Genomic DNA, 18,257 nt, shown 5'->3' with positions numbered 1-18,257 from the left:
GGAAAAGACCTTTAAGATCATCAAGTCCAACCGTTAACCTAACACTGCCAAGTTATCACTAAACCATGTCCCTTAAGCCCTACATCTACACGTATTTTAAATATGTCCAGGAATGGTCATTCAACCACTTCCCTGGGCAGCCTGTTCTGATGCTTGATAAGCCTTTCAGTGAAGAAATTTTCCCTAATATCCAATCTAAACCTCGCCTGGAGCAACTTGAAGCCATTTCCTCTTGCCCTATCACTTATTACCTGGGAAAAGAGACCTATACCCACCTCACCACAACCTCTTTTCAGGTAGTTGTAGAGAGCAAAAAGGCCTCCTTTTCTCCAGACTAAACAACCCCAGCTCCCTCAGCTGCTCCTCACAAGACTTGCTCTCTAGCAAGCTCACCAGCTTTGTTGCCCTTCTCTGAACATGCTCCAGAACCTCAATGTTCCTTCTGTAGTGAGGGCCCCAAAACTGAATACAGTATTTGAGGTGCAGCCTCACCAGTGCAGAGTACAAAGGTACAGTCACTTCCCTACTCCTGCTGACCACACCATTTCTAATTGTGTGCCATATATATATATTTAGATATATATAATTGTGCTATATCTTAATCATACTTATGTATTTTAGCCATACATACAAGCATACAATATACATATATACATACATATATACTTTTTACACATACAAGCAGTAATGTGAGGGATGGAGATTAGATACAGCCACGACTGAACTGAACTGCCTAGTATTCAGGCATAGTGAAGACTGATTTAAAGGTTTACTCAGTGTCTTTTCAGGTGTTATAGTATTTGCTCATCTTTGAACTAGAAGACAGATGCCCTTTAGCTGGTTAACCTGTAGATTTATAAAAATTTAAGAAACTGCCTTCATATAGTCCAGTAAGTGTGACTATTTTCTATGCTTATATAAGCAGTTATATTTACATTTGCATATGTCTATTATTATTATTTCCATATTGGTACCACCTCAGACCCCCAAGGGGACTAGAGGCTCATAGATTCATCACATCTGTATTTTACCAAACCAAAATAAGAGATACCTAAGCAAAGGTTTTCAAAGCCGTATAGAAACAAAACAGATGATACTAGAGGAAAAAGAGAAGCAATTTGCCCCTACTCAAAATGATGGTCACTAATAGAGGTGGGATTTGCCTATAGGGCTGTTGATTAATGCAACTGCAGAGCTTCTCAATTTTCCTAAATCTTTTGCAGTTCCTTTAAATAGCACATTGTACATGTTACATAAAAAGGAAAGATGGAGATAACTTGGAAGCGTAAATTCAAGCGGCAAGGTGGAGCAGTTGCCTCATAGAGCCCATCTGTTTGTAAATGATGGCTCTGACAGCTGAACAAGTGCATGATGACAATTATTTTTCATTTTATTCTGTTGAGTAGAAAGCTGCTGTGCGCGGACTCATCACTGCTGGCACTTATACCATTAATAAGATGTGTTCTCCTACTTGCTTGATTTTCATGCAGATAGCTACTAACTGTAACAACTGGGTTGCTATTAAAGTATATCAAATAGCTCCCAATTTCTTTGCTTTGAGCCAAGTACCTTTTTTCCCCCCACTCTGACTTAATGGGAAAATTGGAAAATGTTTAAGCAAGTGATGTTAATAGACCCCCATTTGGTACTTACATCATATAGTAACATATCAAACACAGTTTAACATTCAAAATATCTCCTGTCTGGTAGCCAGGAAATTATGCCATAATGTTAATGTACATGCCTTATTAAATTTTGCCTCTATAATAGACAATCTGTTATAATGTAAAGGGAACAGCAATATATCACAGATATTACAACTCAGACTCGCACTGCAAAGATAAAATCTCAAATATACATACTTACACAGCTACTCTCAATATCTTTATTTTGAATATCTTCATTGAATAACTTTATTTCTCCTGCAAATAAACCAAGGGCTCAATAAATAGTCACAGGCAGGGAGAGCAGGCGCCTGGGGAAAGGGGAGGAGGGAAAAGCAGAAGAACAATAAGGAATAAATACCATGTGCATGATCAGTGCAAGAAAGTGTAAAATCACACAAAATCGGGGGACAATTCAGCCTCCCTTCTGCCTGCAGCCATCTCTTCCCACCGCTGTCTCACACTTGCTTGAACCCGGTGAGGCAGATCATTTCACCAACTTGACTGAAATTTAACTCTGGAGGGGAAAAAAATTGCTTTCCGCCAACTCATGTGACTCCCTACACATCTGCATGGTAATTTTAACCACCCCAAGGAAACAAGCAAGAAGACACAGCTAAAGGAGCAGTGTGCAGGTGAAAGAAGGAGAAGCTGCCCGTGCACAGTAGTGCAGAATCCATCAGCTGAAGCTGGTTGTGAAACTCCACTGTAAGGAAATGCAGTAAGTTTCAGGAAAGCCCTCAACAAAATCAGCTGAAACTTGTAATTTATGTTTTTCACATTTAAAGTATTTTAAAACAGTGAAAACAAGTGCCTAAATGTAATAACAACCTTTACACAAGTTCTAGAGGAAAACTATTCTTACAGTTAAAATCTCACCCTATTTGTTGGATCGAGTAAATATTTTGTTTAGATTATGCTGGACTGGAGAGACTGTCCACCCCTCCCGTTCCCTGCCTTTCCCTCCCCCTTACCCGAATAAGATGATTTGCTGCCCTTTTCATCTGGCTCTGTGGTTGCTTCCTCAGTGTCCCACTGTGCTTACTCAAAACTACTGACTCGTCCTCCTGGACCCTCGTTGCCCTCTCCTCCAGTCCTGGGTCCCCACTGTCACCTTCTTTGCCCTCATCCACCCCTGCTGTCAAGAGGTGTCCAAGTATCAACCTTCTTGCCTTTGCTATGGCTTGACCTTGCAGACAGCCACTATGTCAGGTAGCATCCATCGAAGTGAAGTCAGCTACATCATGCTCCTTCTGAGATGGGCAATAGCGACCCAGAGCACCCTGTAACTAGAATGGTGACCTGTCCCTAGATTCCTGGAGCTTCTAGATCCCTAGATTCCTTCTGAGCTCCACCAAGTTGGTGTGGCCCTGTTTCTGTTTCAACCTTGGTTCCCTTTGTTCAGATTTAAGCCTCCCACATTGGAAAGTATTTCTTACTGGGTGTTTGCACACTCTGCAGCACATCGGACCTGATGGGAGGCAGAGCCTCTACACCATTGCAAGTCTAGATGAAAACATTCCCCGTTTCTCAGTTTAATTATTTTCTTTCTTTCCCTTTCCCTCAAAGCGAGCCAACAACAGCAACACCGCCATAAACAACAAAAACAAGTAGTTGGGTTACGGTCAAATAGCACATGGAGTCATTCTGTCTCCCCACGTACTTACTGCTGGTTAGCACTGCCATGCTATGTGCTTGTCAGCCTCCTGCCTTGCACTGCCCTTTAGTTGGCTTGTCCAGCTGTTTACAGTTTACCTTCAGCACACACTAACTTTGGCATTCTTTTAAAAATAAGCCTGGATAAATGTAGCCTTGCTGCTGGATTTTCTACTTTGGGCATCCTTGGGCTTTTCCCCAGACCCACAAAAGTCAACAGAATTAAAGCTTCCTGCTGAATTCACTGGAGCTTTAGATCTTTCTTCTGTGGCTAATTAATCTTGTTCATTAGTTACTCCCCAGGTCCCATTCCCTCTTCCTCATTACTTCATGCAAGTGCACATTATTCTTGTCTTTTAAGCATTAATTGTTACTCTGCATGCCCTTCCTGTAATGTATTAAGATTAAATCCCCCCCAAATATCCACCTTCCTTCTTTTGCCAATGCTTCAGAGACTGGGGAGTCAAAATGTGGCAGGTGCAATGCAGTCCAATTAAAAAGCAAATTTGTGCTAACTGATGGGTAATCTTCAGTGGAAATCACAAGTGACATTATTGGATGCCTGGGGAACATTTTTGTTAAGCAAATTTTTCTACTGCTGGCACAGCTCTGACACCTCTGTATGTTGTAACTGTTACAAGGTAAGTTCCTATACTTTCACTTTTGGATTTTTTCCTGTTGCTTGCTGACTCTAAACTGAGAGACAAAGGAAGTCAGGGGTAAAGTGACCCAAACCAACTATTAGTCTGCTTTTTATTTACTTCCCTTTTCATAACTACAAGAAGTACAAAAAACCCCAAATCAAAACAACAAAAAACCATAGAAAAACCCCAAACCACACCTTTTTTTATATTTCTACTTACTCAATAGATATTATTGTTAGAATTATTACTACTATAAGTATTTGCAAAGCACTGTCACCTACAATCAGTACTAGGATCTCATTTCAGAATCAGAGTTCAACCTCTATCAAAATCTCTTCCTATGAGAGAAAAAGCAGTGTATTTTTAAAAATCACTGTTAAATTGATAATCTCACCATTTACATGCACAGGTCAGATAAAGAATGGGAGAGAAGGAGGCAAGGTGAAATGAAACCAGGGAGAAAAAGCAGCAGATGGGAATGTCCTGTTCTCCATCCATGGCATTGCCAGTGAGGAGACACTGCCTCCTTTTGGTTTGTTTTGCAGATTATTTCAAAAATCTTAAAAGTTCCCTTAAAGCCTCTCCAAAACCCAGCACAGCCAGTAGGCTCATCCCACCAACCATGATGAGCTGCAATTCCGTTTCTGAAGAGGAAGAATACGTAGACTGGGACCTTTGAAGTTTCATTATTCGCAGAAGATCCTTCTTTGCCCCACTCTGGGGTCAGACAGCTGCCAGTAACACAAGAGGCTAAAGCAAGCTGGAGCGAATACAGTCCCTGCATAACACTGTATACAGCTGGACTGTTATCATATCCTATACGAGAGAGCAGAACTTCAGCTGGTTTAACTTGGGTAATTGAGATTGACCCCTCCCTGGCCTCAGAAATCTATCTATCTCTGCCTGCACCAGTGCAGCACAGGTAGCAACACTGAGCCTAGACTGCTGTTATACCAGGGGATGTCAACTGCCAACAACCTACATGTATTTATATGTATATGTGTGTGTATATATATTCATATTCATCAACTGGCAAAACAAGTCTGGCACCAGCTGAGCTTGTGATCTGCTCTATTTCACAGGTGAATCCATGGTCTGGAATCTCTCTATATTAAACAATTACCATATATTTTATATAGATATAGATGATGTATCACATATATTATATGATATATAAATGTTATATATTAACAGAGAGCAGAGAGTAAGTAGTGCAAGTATTTCTTTTCCCTCTGTACAATCCAACATTTGGAATGTTATCCCAGACTTGCACTGCATGAAAGCAAAATGAAATGGAATTGTGCAAGCCAAAATCCTTACTGAGCTGCAACTTCCACTTACCACTTTCAAATATTGATTCAAGGTTAAATTACTTCTTTTTCTTGCATTGTATGGAATTCTTAAAAGATGTTTTCTTTTTTGTTACTTTGGGAGAGTATTAAATCTGGATTCAGTTCACATAACGCTAACAATGCTGCTTTTGCACATCTTGAGATCTTTTATCTTTGTTCATTTCCCTTTTTTTTTGTCAACCCTATACCTTCACAGTGCTTCCAGGACTCAAGGTGATAAGTTTCAGATACAGTCATTATTTCTAGAGTTTGCTTTCTTGTTCAGTGGTTTATAACAAGAAGCCTCTGTTTTTAAGAGCTGCAACAGGCATTTGAGTAATTTCCTCATAACATTAAATGAGTGATTGTGTGTGCATGTATATATATATGTTTGTTCAGAGGAAAATATTTAAACATAAGTAATCTACCTCTCCAGCACCATATGAAAACACTGTGCCCTATGATAACGACTGTGTGCTATAACTGCAAGGCAAGAACACTTAGCTTCCACTAAATACTGAAAAAACAGAATTCATCTGCTATTCCAAAAACACAAAGAAAGAATTTGGGTAATTTTATACAACCTGAAGTGCTCTGCTGTCTACAAGTAGAGTAGCTACCCTGTGTCACTAAGGACAGAAGAAAGGCCGGGCTTCAAGCTTAAGAACTATGGTACGGTCTAAAGTTTGCCTTGTGTATCTGGAGGAGTCCCAATCAGTATGATATAGACTTCCCTGATACAAATGCAGATGTTTAAGGTAGTGAAATATTTCTGGTCTTTTATTTAAAAAAAAAAAGAAAAAAAGAAAGATTGTTGAATTACCATTTCCATATTTTACCTTCTTAACATAAATTTATTCGTCTTTACTTATGTCTTCACTAAAAGAATTACTTTCAGGCCAGGACTGAAACTTTTGGTGTTTCTGCAATAAAATTAAAAAATAAATATCTATAATTATTACTGAAACAATAAGATCAGTTGCAAACAAACCCAAGAAGCAGATGATTAAGGAAAAATGCCGACAAGATTTGGGAACTTTGTTTAAAACTAGGTGAGAAGAAACATTGTCTGAATTGAAAAGTTTGAAACCATGCTTTTTCCTTTTCTTTTTTTTTTTTTTAATTTTTTATTCCATCCAGAGGGTAGAAGAAGCAGATAGACTAGTGTGCTTGGTGTACCAAAAGAGTGCAAAACTTGCAAGGTGGGAAAAAAGATAGCCCTAGAAAGTTCAGTGCCATAGGCTACCCAAAAGGCGGCAGTGCAAAGTTGCATGATGCAGTAAATTCATATGTGCCAGCAGCCAGCACATATGATATGTCCCCTGACAGGACTATTAGCTGTGCACATTGCAGGTGTTTAGGTATTTCTTTTACAAAATATTTAAAATATATTTAAGTTATATACCTATTTAATTATTTCTTCCCATCATGCTCTGGGGATGTTTCAGAATTGGGGAGGCTGAGGACCGGTTTCAGAGACCTTCAGTACTGTATTTTACTTTTCAGAGGTGAAGGAATTCACACAAAAAAGGAATTCAGTTAAAAAAAAGGAATGTCTTTTTCCTTTTTCTATCAAACTTCCTTCATTGCTTAGTCTAATGCCACCCAAATGAGAGATTGTATCAATTGACATGAACCATAATACATATGTTTTAAATGTTCAATCATAGGTTGCACTATAATGAATAGCTGAAAAATTTTCCCCAAATGCACAGCAGTCTGAGTAACTAAGATGTTGATAAGGTACTTATTTCTGCTACAGAAATATATTTTGAGTTATTTCAGCTGTGTTTCTGGAAATTTACATCAGTGAGATAGAGATCATAGATTCATCTATTGTCCCATAAGCACAGGAGCTGAAAAGTTTCAAAGTGTGAAATTAAGAATTTTATTTTCCAGGAACACAAAATCTTGAACAGTGTACTTTCAAAGCTAAAAGTCTGTTTTAAAATGGTACAGTACACTGAGCAGTGCTCAGAGGAAATCTCTTGCTTGAGATGAGGAGGTCTTCTACCATGCCCTGGATGGTGATTATGGATGTTATCTAATTCTTGTGAAGTTGAAATGCAATGACCCAAGGTTCCCTGCACTTTGACAAGCAAAAGGATGAGGATTAACTATGTGAACATGTTTAGGCATTTGTAATCCTTTAGTACATAAAATTAATCCTTTCCCATGTTTCCTTTAGAGATGCATGTCATAACCCTTCTGAAATATTTCTCTCAACAGTATAGACTTTGTTCTGCTCTACAGAGAGACAATCCTCAATTTACTGCAGTGAGACATTCATTTGGGAGAGTCTGGCAGAGCAGTTTTGCTAGTAACTTTACAGAAGGTTACAAAAAAGGCCAAGAAAAGTCAAACCATCCTAAAGCTAGGGTGTCTTAGAGATTCCCCTAAGTTCTTGTTTAGGTGATCTTTAGACCTGACTACTGACATTTCCAAAGGCAAGTTACCAACACATCTCATTTTCTCTCACTTGACAGATGCAGAACCGGCTATGCTCCAATATTAGAAGCAGACAAATCCAGTAGACGCTGGTACCCAGGGGGCCTCCTTTCTGCTCTGCTGCAGCCAAATCCAGAGCTCTCCCAGCCCCAGGGAGAGAGCTCTGGGGAGAAACTGAGCACATATTCCCAACCAACACATGTATGTACATAGTACCCATGCAAACTCTCAAAGGTCGCTGCAGAGAGACCAGTGCCCTTATGAGCACCCACATGAATATGATCAACACAAGCAGCCCACACCTGACCTCCCCCTGCGCTGAAGTTCATCACTGGAGTGTATTGACCCTCCATTCTCTGGATTGACACCGCAGTCACCAATCCCTCAAATATAAGTGGGACTTGTAGTCCACCCAGCGTCCATCCCAGGACTACCAGACCATTACTCAGTTGCCGGCTCTTTCCTGAGGTCTCCCACTGTTGGCGAGTTAGCCCAGCTTGAAGTACATTAACACACACACACACCCTCACCCACCCCCTAGAGTAGAAACAGTCCTTACAGAAAAAGTAGTTAGAAATAGATTCAATAAGACTGAGGGACAGACTCTGGTGACCAAGCATGGGGTTCATTCAGACAAGCATGCTGACCAAGCTCATGTTTACATTTGACTGGCCCCTTTCATCCCTTTTCCTCCTGTTTTTCCCCCTTGATCCCTCCTTTCTTTCTGCCTTAGTGCTTCCCCTATTACACATTACCATTCAATGTAAATACATATTTAGACACTGTCATTGTGAAAGTAATCAGCAATGTATGTAAAGTTTTGTCTTATGTGTCATATGTTATAATGGATTTAAGGGGTTATGCTAAAAACCCTACTCTGAGACAAGTATTTATGGCATTTGTTTTGACATACTGTGTCTACGTAATAACCAGCCTGTGTGCATTTTACAGATGTGTTTTACATAATCACCTACACCCATGAGAGGGAATGTAAAGGCATGGAAGCATTACGTTCATTTTATGTGTTTTACTGACTCATCAGATTTAGTGGTATGTTTTATTAAAAAAATATTTTGGAACAACGCAGAATCTTGCCTACTTAACTGGCTTCAATCCAAACATCCAAATTCTAATTTAAAGCTAAACCTGAAAAAAAAAAAATCTGTAGTTTTCAAGAAAAAAAAATAATGTCTTGAGTATTACAATGGGACCTCTTTGCACTTGAATTATCACACTTCATCATTTTCCTCTCTTCTTATTTTGTTCCTAAGGTTTAGGGCATCTCAATATTTCTTTTCTATTTGAGCTGTAAAGCATCAATAAATAAATAGCATCTTTTACAATCACACAATGTCAATACACATGCCAGAATAATAGCTCTGGAGAAGGATGATCTCTGATACTATCAAGGAGAAAATTTTCCTGTCTACAGGAAAAATAATAGTAACAAAATATATTCTCTACCTTTCTCCAGCATTTCTCAACTCCTTGTTGCTTCACTGGATGAAGAGGTATAAACCTGTGAACAAGATGGCAAGGTTGCCATGATTTGGATAATTAACTAGTCCACAAGAGATGGACGCCATCTAATTATGCTTGACGATGCTTAGCAATTATTTTCTCTATCAACGCACTGCAATTGCACATAGAAATTACAGTTTATATCAGCATAAATCCGGTAGTTTTACCTTGATTTGTCTGTAGGAACTATATTTCTGTTTCTCTAAAATAATTTTAAACTGGAATAAAAATCTTTGAAACAGTTTTCTTGGGAAATTGGGGAAAAGATCTTCAGGTTATTAATTTTATTATTTGAGTATTTTGAATGACCCATTTAGGAGATGGATCATAATTTTTGTTCCAGAATAATAATTTGTCCTGCTTTTAAATATTAAGGATGAGGACATCGCTTACACTACTCCATTATATTACAGAGCATCCCATAACATGCTGTCATTTGATGGCTTCTTGTTTTATTAGCCAGGCTGCTATTTTAGTGTCAGTCTGTCCTTTGTGGATAATGACATTAAATACCTGGAATAAAACTTTGGTATTTAAAAAAAAAAAAGAAAAGGATCACCTAAAATATCAAACTTTTACAAAGAGAAGAAGGAGCCAAGGGATTTAAATGAAGCCTGGCAAACCAAGTTGTTATACATTGCTAGAAAAACCCCTTCTGGCTGAAAAACTCAATGATAGGTAATTATATTTGTAAATGAGGCAATCATTGTTAAGCTATGAATAATATAATTAATTTTGTAACATTCTGCAATGTTGTAGTCAATACAGATAAGGCTTTTTTGAGATATTAGCTGTCCATATACATTCAAAAATCTCAACAATTTTAAGAATCTCATTGTGCATTCTCTTAACTGAAGTCAACAGTAATAAAGCCCTTCACTGTCACTCCAATAAACTCAGTCAGTTGCTGTTTTGCTGGAAAGAATTAACTGAGTTTAAATAAACAGTGCAGTTCTAGTTCACAGACATTCAACCAGTTGCTAACTTCATTTCATGAGGTTTTCAATTTGCAAGCACAGCACACTTTAATATACAGTGGACCAGATTTGTCTTTTCTGTATTCACACTGATTCCAACTAAAGATTTGCCAGCTACGTGTAGGAGAGAAAAATAAGAGCAAAACAAAAAAATCTAAGAAACAATTACTCTTTCAGATTAGTGGCCATCAGAGACACTATCTTGTATCTTATCAGGGACAACAGAGGATGCTTCAGAGGAAAATTCATGAATTGAGTAGCAAATGTGTGGAAAAAGTTTAGAAGACCTCAGCAAGCAAAGCTCTGAGATCCTAAACCAAATGTTTTTGCATGGAAATGTAGTCTTCTGCTTGTAAAAGATCGATTCTGGCTACAAGATTAATCTATTACTATTATTACCGAAGAATATAGAGAAGATCATAGCTCGAACAAGAGGCAACGAGCTTATCTCTTTAAAGCAAAGCTAAGGTCTACTGAGAGTTATGCAATCAGAAACCTTTGAAAATAATAGACTGCTGGAGAGAGACCAAGAGGTAACAGATTGCACTGTCCCCACTCCCCACTGCACAGCTCATACTTCAGAGACAATTATTTTCTCTATTTTTAACACCACTGAAAAGCAGAACTCTGTCGCACACCTGAATATTTTAGGGTGAACAGCATGATACTCAGGGAGAAAAAGCAATTCTTGGTGTGGCAGATAACTAATCTTGAGAGGATTTTTGACCAGGAAAAGAACTTTGTTATTATTGAGAACAAGATGTGAAGATTTTGAAGGAAATACTGAGATCACACAGAAATGAGATGTTGATGGCGATTTATCACACAATCCATGTGGAAGAGAGTGATGACAATGTAAAGATTAATCACTATAGATCCCTTTCAGTATATTGCTGCCTGACATCATTTGCAGAGACACATCTCTTCATATTCCTAAAACCTAATATGGTAGCATCCCTTCTTGCATCAATGGCTGCCACCAGAGGAAGAAGAGGTATTTGACTCCCTCTATTCAGTGGTTTATGCATGTGGCTGAAAATAAAAATACTCAAAATTATTATGCCTTACAAGGTGCTGAATACAGAGTGGAGACCTGCTTTTTCGATGGCTGTGCAGTTACTGATGGATTGCCGAAAGCTTTCAAATTTAACATGCATTTTCTATGGCTTTATCAAGTGTCACTATAAAAAAGACAGGAACCCTCTGTTAGGGGCCACCTTTTACACAACACAACAAAATATAGTCCACCTGAAGAGAGTGAGCTTTAATATCAGGCCTATATGGAAACACAAATGTGTTGTCATGGCAGAATCAGATGGTGAGGACCAAAAGCCCACACTGTTGATCCCCAGAGATAGGATTTTTGGCCTTTCCATTAGGACGCAGTCCCTGATGGGAAAGTGTATTAATATCACAGAATCATCAGAGTTGGAAGGGACCTCTAAAGATCACCTAGTCCAACTCCCCTGCTGAAGCAGGATTGCCTAGAGCACATTACTCAGGACTGCATCCAGGCGGGTCTTCAAAATCTCCAGAGAAGGGGACTCCAGAACCTCCCTGGGCAGCCTGTTCCAGGGCTCTGCCACCCTCACCAGAAAGAAGTTTTTCCTCATATTTAAATGGAACTTCCTATGTTCCAGCTCGTTCCCATTGCGTCCTGTCACTGGGAACCACTGAAAAGTCCAGATCCATCCTCCTTCAACCCACCCTTTAGAAACTTATAAGCATTACTAAGGTCTCTCCTCAGCCTTCCCTTCTCCAGGCTAAAGAGCCCCAGCTCTCTCAGCCTTTCCTCATAAGGGAGGTGCTCCAATCCCTTAATCATCATAGTTGCCCTACGTTGGGCTCTCTCCAGTAGTTCCCTGTCTCTCTTGAACTGGGGAGCCCAGAACTGGATGCAGTATTCCAGTTGTGGCCTCACCAGTGCTGAGTAGAGGGGGATAATGACCTCCCTTGACCTACTGGCCACACTCTTCCCTCTGCAGCCCAGGATCCCATTGGCCCTCTTGGCAACAAGGGCACATTGCTGGCTCATAGTTTACTATCCACCAGGACCCCCAGATCCTTCTCCTCAGAAGTGTTTTCCAGCAGGTCCACCTCTAATCTATATTGGTGCCTATATTGGGGTTCTTCCTCCCCAGATGCAGGACTCTACATTTGCCCTTGTTGAACGTCATTGGGTTCTTCTCTGCCCAGCTCTCCAGCCTGTTCAGCTCAAGCTGGTTTCATCCCCATCCCCCTTCAAAACTAGTTTATAGCCCTTTCAATGAGCCCTGCTAATTCTTGCCCCAGTACTCTTCTTCCCCTTTGGGTAAGGCTTGCCCCACCTGTTGCCAGCAGGCCTGGTGTCCTGTAGATCATCCCATGATCAAAGAAACTGAAGTCCTGCCGGTTACACCAGCCTCGGAGCCAGGAGTTAATCTGCTGGTTCTTCCTGTTTATCCCCTCATCAATTCCTGCAAGTGGTGGGATAGAGGAGAACACAACTTGTGCTCTTGATCTCTTAACGAGCCGTCCAAGGGCCCTAAAGTCTCTCTTCATTGCCCTTGGATTACTGGTAGCTTGGATTACTCGTCACCGCCTACTTGAAATACTAGTAACAGATAGTAATCCAAGGGCCGGACCAGGGTAGGGAGATTTTTCTGAATGTCCTTAATCCTGGCCCCATGGAGGCAGCTGACTTCTCTGTGGGATGGATCCAGGCCTTCTGTTCCCCACAGAAGGGAGTCACCCACCACAATTACCTTCCTTTTTTTCTATGTTGAGGAAGTCATGAGGCTTGCGGGTGAATGGCTAGCTCTGGGCAACCCACTGGATGGGTCTTCATCTCCATCCTCATTTACCTGCCCCTCGATATCCAAAGCCCCATACCTATTTTGCAAGTGCAACTGGGAAGGTGAGGGGGGCCAGGAGGGGTTTTGCTTGCTCCTCCGAGGAGGGACCTGCCTCCATTCCCCTCTTCTGCCTGGTGACAGGCAGAAAGGAGATCACCCACTTCCTGTAGAGCCTCTGCCCGATGCCTATGCCTCAGGGTATGGCTCCACCAGTCTATTTCACTTTCTCTGATGCTTCTAAGTCTTTCCACCTCTTCCTTCAGTTCCACCGCCTGCCTGAGCAGGTAGTTCATTTGATCACACCGTACACAGGCGGTGTCTCTGGCTCCCTTGGGAACAAGAGCCAGGCTCAGGCACTCCTTGCAGCCGGAGACCTGCACAGACACGTGTTTTCGCGGGGGCTCGGTCTGAGTTCCCACATTCTTCCTTGTGGTGCATTTTGCAGGTGCCGGGGCCATGTTCTCCTCTGGCGCCGGGAGGGGACCGGCCACCGTCGGCTGCTTCCCTCACGCTCTGCGCGCGTGCGCCTGTGCACTGACACTCCTGCCCTTGCGGGCGCGCCCGGCACGCGCTCTTCCTCTGCTGCGGCTGTAGCCGCTTTTAAATTTGCCGCGGCTCGCCCGGCCCGCCCCTAGCCCCGTCAGCATCTCGGCTCCCTCGCGAGATTCCCGACTCGCTTCGGGCCTCTCCGCTCTCCCTCGGCTTCTCCGTCTCCGGGAAGCCCCCTCTCCGTCTCAATCTAGTTCCGGCTGAAAGCGTCAGCACTCACCGCTGTCGCTCTCCGCGTGGCCTGAGGGAAGCTCGGGGTATGGCCGCTTTTAAATTTGCCGCAGCTCGCCCCCAGCCCCGTCAGCCTCTCGGCTCCCTCGCGAGATTCCCGACTCGTTTCGGGCCTCTCCGCTCTCCCTCGGCTTCTCCGTCGGGAAGCCTCCTCTCCGTCTCAATCTAGTTCAGGTTGAAAGCCGCAGCACTTACTGCCGCCGCTGTCGCTCTCCGCGTGGTCTGAGGGGAAGATTGCGGTATGGCTGCTTTTAAATTTGCCGCGGCTCGCCCCCAGCCCCGTCAGCTTCGCGGCTCCCTCGCGAGATTCCCGACTCGCTTCGGGCCTCTCCGCTCTCTCTCGGCATCTCCGACTCAATCTAGTTCCGGCTGAAAGGCGCAGCACTCACCGCTGTCGCTCTCCGCGTGGCCTGAGAGGAAGCTTGCGGTGAATATGATGACTAGTCTACCCAGCTCGGTGCACGGCTGTTAACAGGAACATAAATATGCTAGAGCTTGTGGGAAGGAAGAATATGTTATATTACAGTCTGAGTTTATTAAGTAAAGAAAAAAAACCTCCAAGCAAGTCCAAAAAACCCCACAAAAAGTCATCAAGTTGTTTGAATTCTGTGTGGGGCAACCTCGCTCAGTGGATCCAGTCTTCCCAATACCACCGTGGTAAGAAAAGCATCCAAAAAGCTACCTCTTTTCTCTAGCTGTTGAAATGTCCTTGTGTGATGCCATCAATGATGCTATGGCCAGTGTCAAGTGGAAGTACAGCCAAGGATGTATCACCCTGGAGCACAGCGCTGATCTAAGAAAAAAGAAAGCTCTATCAGGCGACAGGTGGAAAGAAACAAGACTTTTTTTTTTTCCTTCCTTTCTGTGCTCCCTGAAGTTCAGTTGTGCAAGTACAATAATCAGGTCAGTATTAAGAAAGCGTACACAAGTAAGTTTTGTGTGATAGGCAAGCAGAGAAAATAGTTGTGGCAAATAGCTTGTGCACTAGTCACCTGCTAGTGTTTGCGTACAGAAAGAGTGTGTCCGTCCATTTAAAAAAGGCAGACTGATGCAAATCAATCAAAAACTTATTGGTGAGATTATAATTTGTGGAAAGGGTATGAAACCCAGACTATAGTTTTTGTGAAATTTTTTACTCGCTGGAATAACAATAATTGGCATAACACTCAAGGACAATAGGCCATTTTGTGCAGTATTTTGGCTCAGACCAAAAGAGCAGTGCTGCTTTCTCCTCAGATGCCACTAAACCACACATATCTACTGCAATTCAAAACAGGGATCAATGTTATTGTTGCCCTTCGCACTATATGTCCATGCTGACTGATGTAATGGGAAAAACATAAATTGCTTTCTGAGCAGATGCAAAATATATTGTGGAAGTGGGCTAGTATTCAATTATCAGCATGAAGGGAAACTGCGGATACAGAAAAATAATGCAAGTCTCTCTGCAACAGCATAGATCATTCGAGAAAACAGAACTAATTTGCAGAAATGATACAATTATTTTACCTACTTATTGCACAGAATATTTTAGTCCTGACGGGAACAATGTGAACTTCAAACACATGCATATTCCTTGTGTACAGACTTAAAGGAATACTGAAATCAGTCCTTGCAGACTACATTAAAGCCATTAGTACAATAGTAAAATTAGGCTTAATTTATTTAATTATTGTTTTCTTGGCTTAATTGCTTTTTACAAAAATTTGTAATTTTATACTTATAACATCTCTCACTCTTATGGAAAGTCTTACAAACCTATGAGGTATATGGGTCATAGGAACAAACCTTTCCTGTTGCACTTAGAATCATAGAGTTGCCTAGGTTGGAAGGAACCTTTCAGATCATCTAGTCCAACCGTCAGCCTAACACAACTATCACTAAAGCGTGTCTCTAAGCACTACGTCTACCCATCTTTTAAATACCTCCAGGGATGGTGACTCAACCACTTCCCTGGGCAGCCTGTTCCAATGCTTGATAACTCTTCCAGTGTAAAAGTTTTGCCAAATATCCAATCTGAACCTCCCCTGGCGCAACTTGAGGACTTTTTCTCTTGTCGTATCACCTGTTACTTGGGAGAAGAGACTGACCTCCACCTCACTACACCCTCCTTTCAGGTTCCTCCTTTTAGGATCTGAGTCTTCTTGGACTGGCGTGGAGTCTAATGTGAGGCAACATACTCTAGGTCAATTTACAGGCATCATACCTTATCCCTGTCTCGTAAGAGCTAGATATCTTAATCTTGAAGCATATATTAGGTCTTTGCAGCCCCTGTCAGCATTCTGCTGCATTTTCTGAGACAGGTTGATGCAATGTGGTATCAACAGCATTGGAGCTATACCAGAAAGCCACCGAATGAATGGGGACCATGTCTTTATTCCACATAACCTTTCTGCTCTGTTTCTTTCCTTCAGGAGAAAGGAAAAGAAATAAAAAAAAATCCACCGTATGCTAAATGCCAGCAGTAATTCACAAACTGAATGACTTGGGCAGATAATACCGAGAGGGAGAAGCTTTTTAGAGCTTTCTCTGTTGCAGTCTGTGATCATAGCCATTAGTTACAATAACATGTGAAAAGCCTAGTGACACAATTGTGCTGAAAATTAAAATGTTAAGCGCAGTATTTTGTCTTTTTGGCTTTTGCAGTTCATCTTTGTCAGCTCCAGTCTACCCACTGGGCTGAACCCAGCAACTTCAACCCTGGCCAGAGCTGCTGTCCTGCACAGCCCACCAGGGCAGTGGGTCCAACGCCCACTGGAGATAACAACTGCAGCTCAGGTCCCTGGTTATCTTTCTTCAAGTTATTGATAGTCCTCTAACTCCACTGAGCCTTCCCAGCTCTTCCCTAATTTATAGATGGCTACTTGTGACAGGTACCCTATAATCAGCCATCTTTCACTTCTTCCAAATAAATGCATTACTCCTTTAAAACCTTTTACTTTGCCTCTCACTTGTACAATTTCTGACTTGAAAAACTGAATACAATTTAGTAAAGCAAACAGCTTAATAGAGAGAAAAACAAGAGACATTAAATAATAGTCTCAGCAATTAGATGAGGAAAGGAATTAAATAGCTTGATTCAAGGGCTTTAGCATTATTCACTGCAGGGCTTAATTTGAATTAATACATAGTGTACACACATTTATAAATGTCATACATGGGTGGCTTTTTAACAAGGAATATTGAAAGTAACAGCAAAAAGTATTAATCCTTATACTTCCAGAAAAAGTGCTTATTTAAGGTCTGGCAAACTACTGTTTTAATGAGAACGTTATTACTGTAGAAACTGAGTGTTGAGAATGAGACAAGCTTCAGCTGTTGGAAGAGTTCTTAGATTTCTAAGTAAAATAAATGTGTTTGGGTTTTTCATTGAGTTTGGGTTTTGTGTTTGGTTTGGGGTTTTCTTCTGTTATTTTACCCTCATCTGGGTCAACCTTCTGTTGCAATGGCTGTTTTGACTGTAGGAGTGTAACTGGTACCACGTTGATTGTCAGCATTTTCCACAATCTGCTTTATTCACTTCAGTGCAGCATTTTGCAAGGGCTAGGTTAACTGAGACTGTGAAAATTGCAAGGTCATTGTGTTGGATTTCTCCTGCTTTCCTGAAAGAGCTTGTTACTCTTTGGCTCAATTTCAGAACTTCTAAGGCGAAGGTTCAGAGGTTCTATGGTCAAGGTTTATGAGAAAACTGTTTTGGGGGCATATCAAATAAAAGTGGATTTTTATCTATTGTCAGAAGCTGAGAGCCTCATTTAATAATAGAAATATTTATGTAACTATTTGATAATTTTTAAGCAGCTTTTGAGGCAGATGCTGAGGGTTCCCAATTAAAATGTATTTATTTTTACAGGTGAAACGAAACACTAGCAATCAATCCTTCTATCAAAGACTGTTACCGTAAATAATGCACCGTACTGCCCGAAGGTATATTCTTTGTCTCCTTCTTAAGAAAGGCAAAGAAAAGGAAGACTAGTGTCATGAAACTGCTGGTGCTGGAAATGACCTTCAAACTTCATACTCAGAACTGGAGACTTCTTGAGTCAGTGAGTGAATTTGAGTCTTAGTACTTTGCAGTCTCTCTTTATTGTTGAGACTTCGTGCAGTTACTTAATGGCGTGGTTTTTAATTTAATTCTTTTTTTTATTTTTGCTAAAAAATCTGTTGCTATGTAAGTTGCTGTGCAATGCAGGAAGGTATTCTTTTTCTAGGTTTTTGTGAATATGCCCTACACAAAGCACATTTCCAGATTATAAAATATTTGCTGGCTTCCTGTTGAAATGGAAGTAAGCCACTTCACAGATCAAGGAAGGTTTTTTTTTCACCTTGATGAATCTTTAAGGTCCTTTCCAACCCAAACCATTCTATGATTCTATGAATATCAGCCCCAAACAATGGCCAACAA

This window comes from Numenius arquata, chromosome 8 (assembly GCF_964106895.1).
Source record: "Numenius arquata chromosome 8, bNumArq3.hap1.1, whole genome shotgun sequence".
Lineage (NCBI taxonomy): Eukaryota > Metazoa > Chordata > Aves > Charadriiformes > Scolopacidae > Numenius > Numenius arquata.
The sequence above is the reverse complement of the archived record's forward strand: the minus strand, read 5'-3'. Positions refer to the sequence as shown.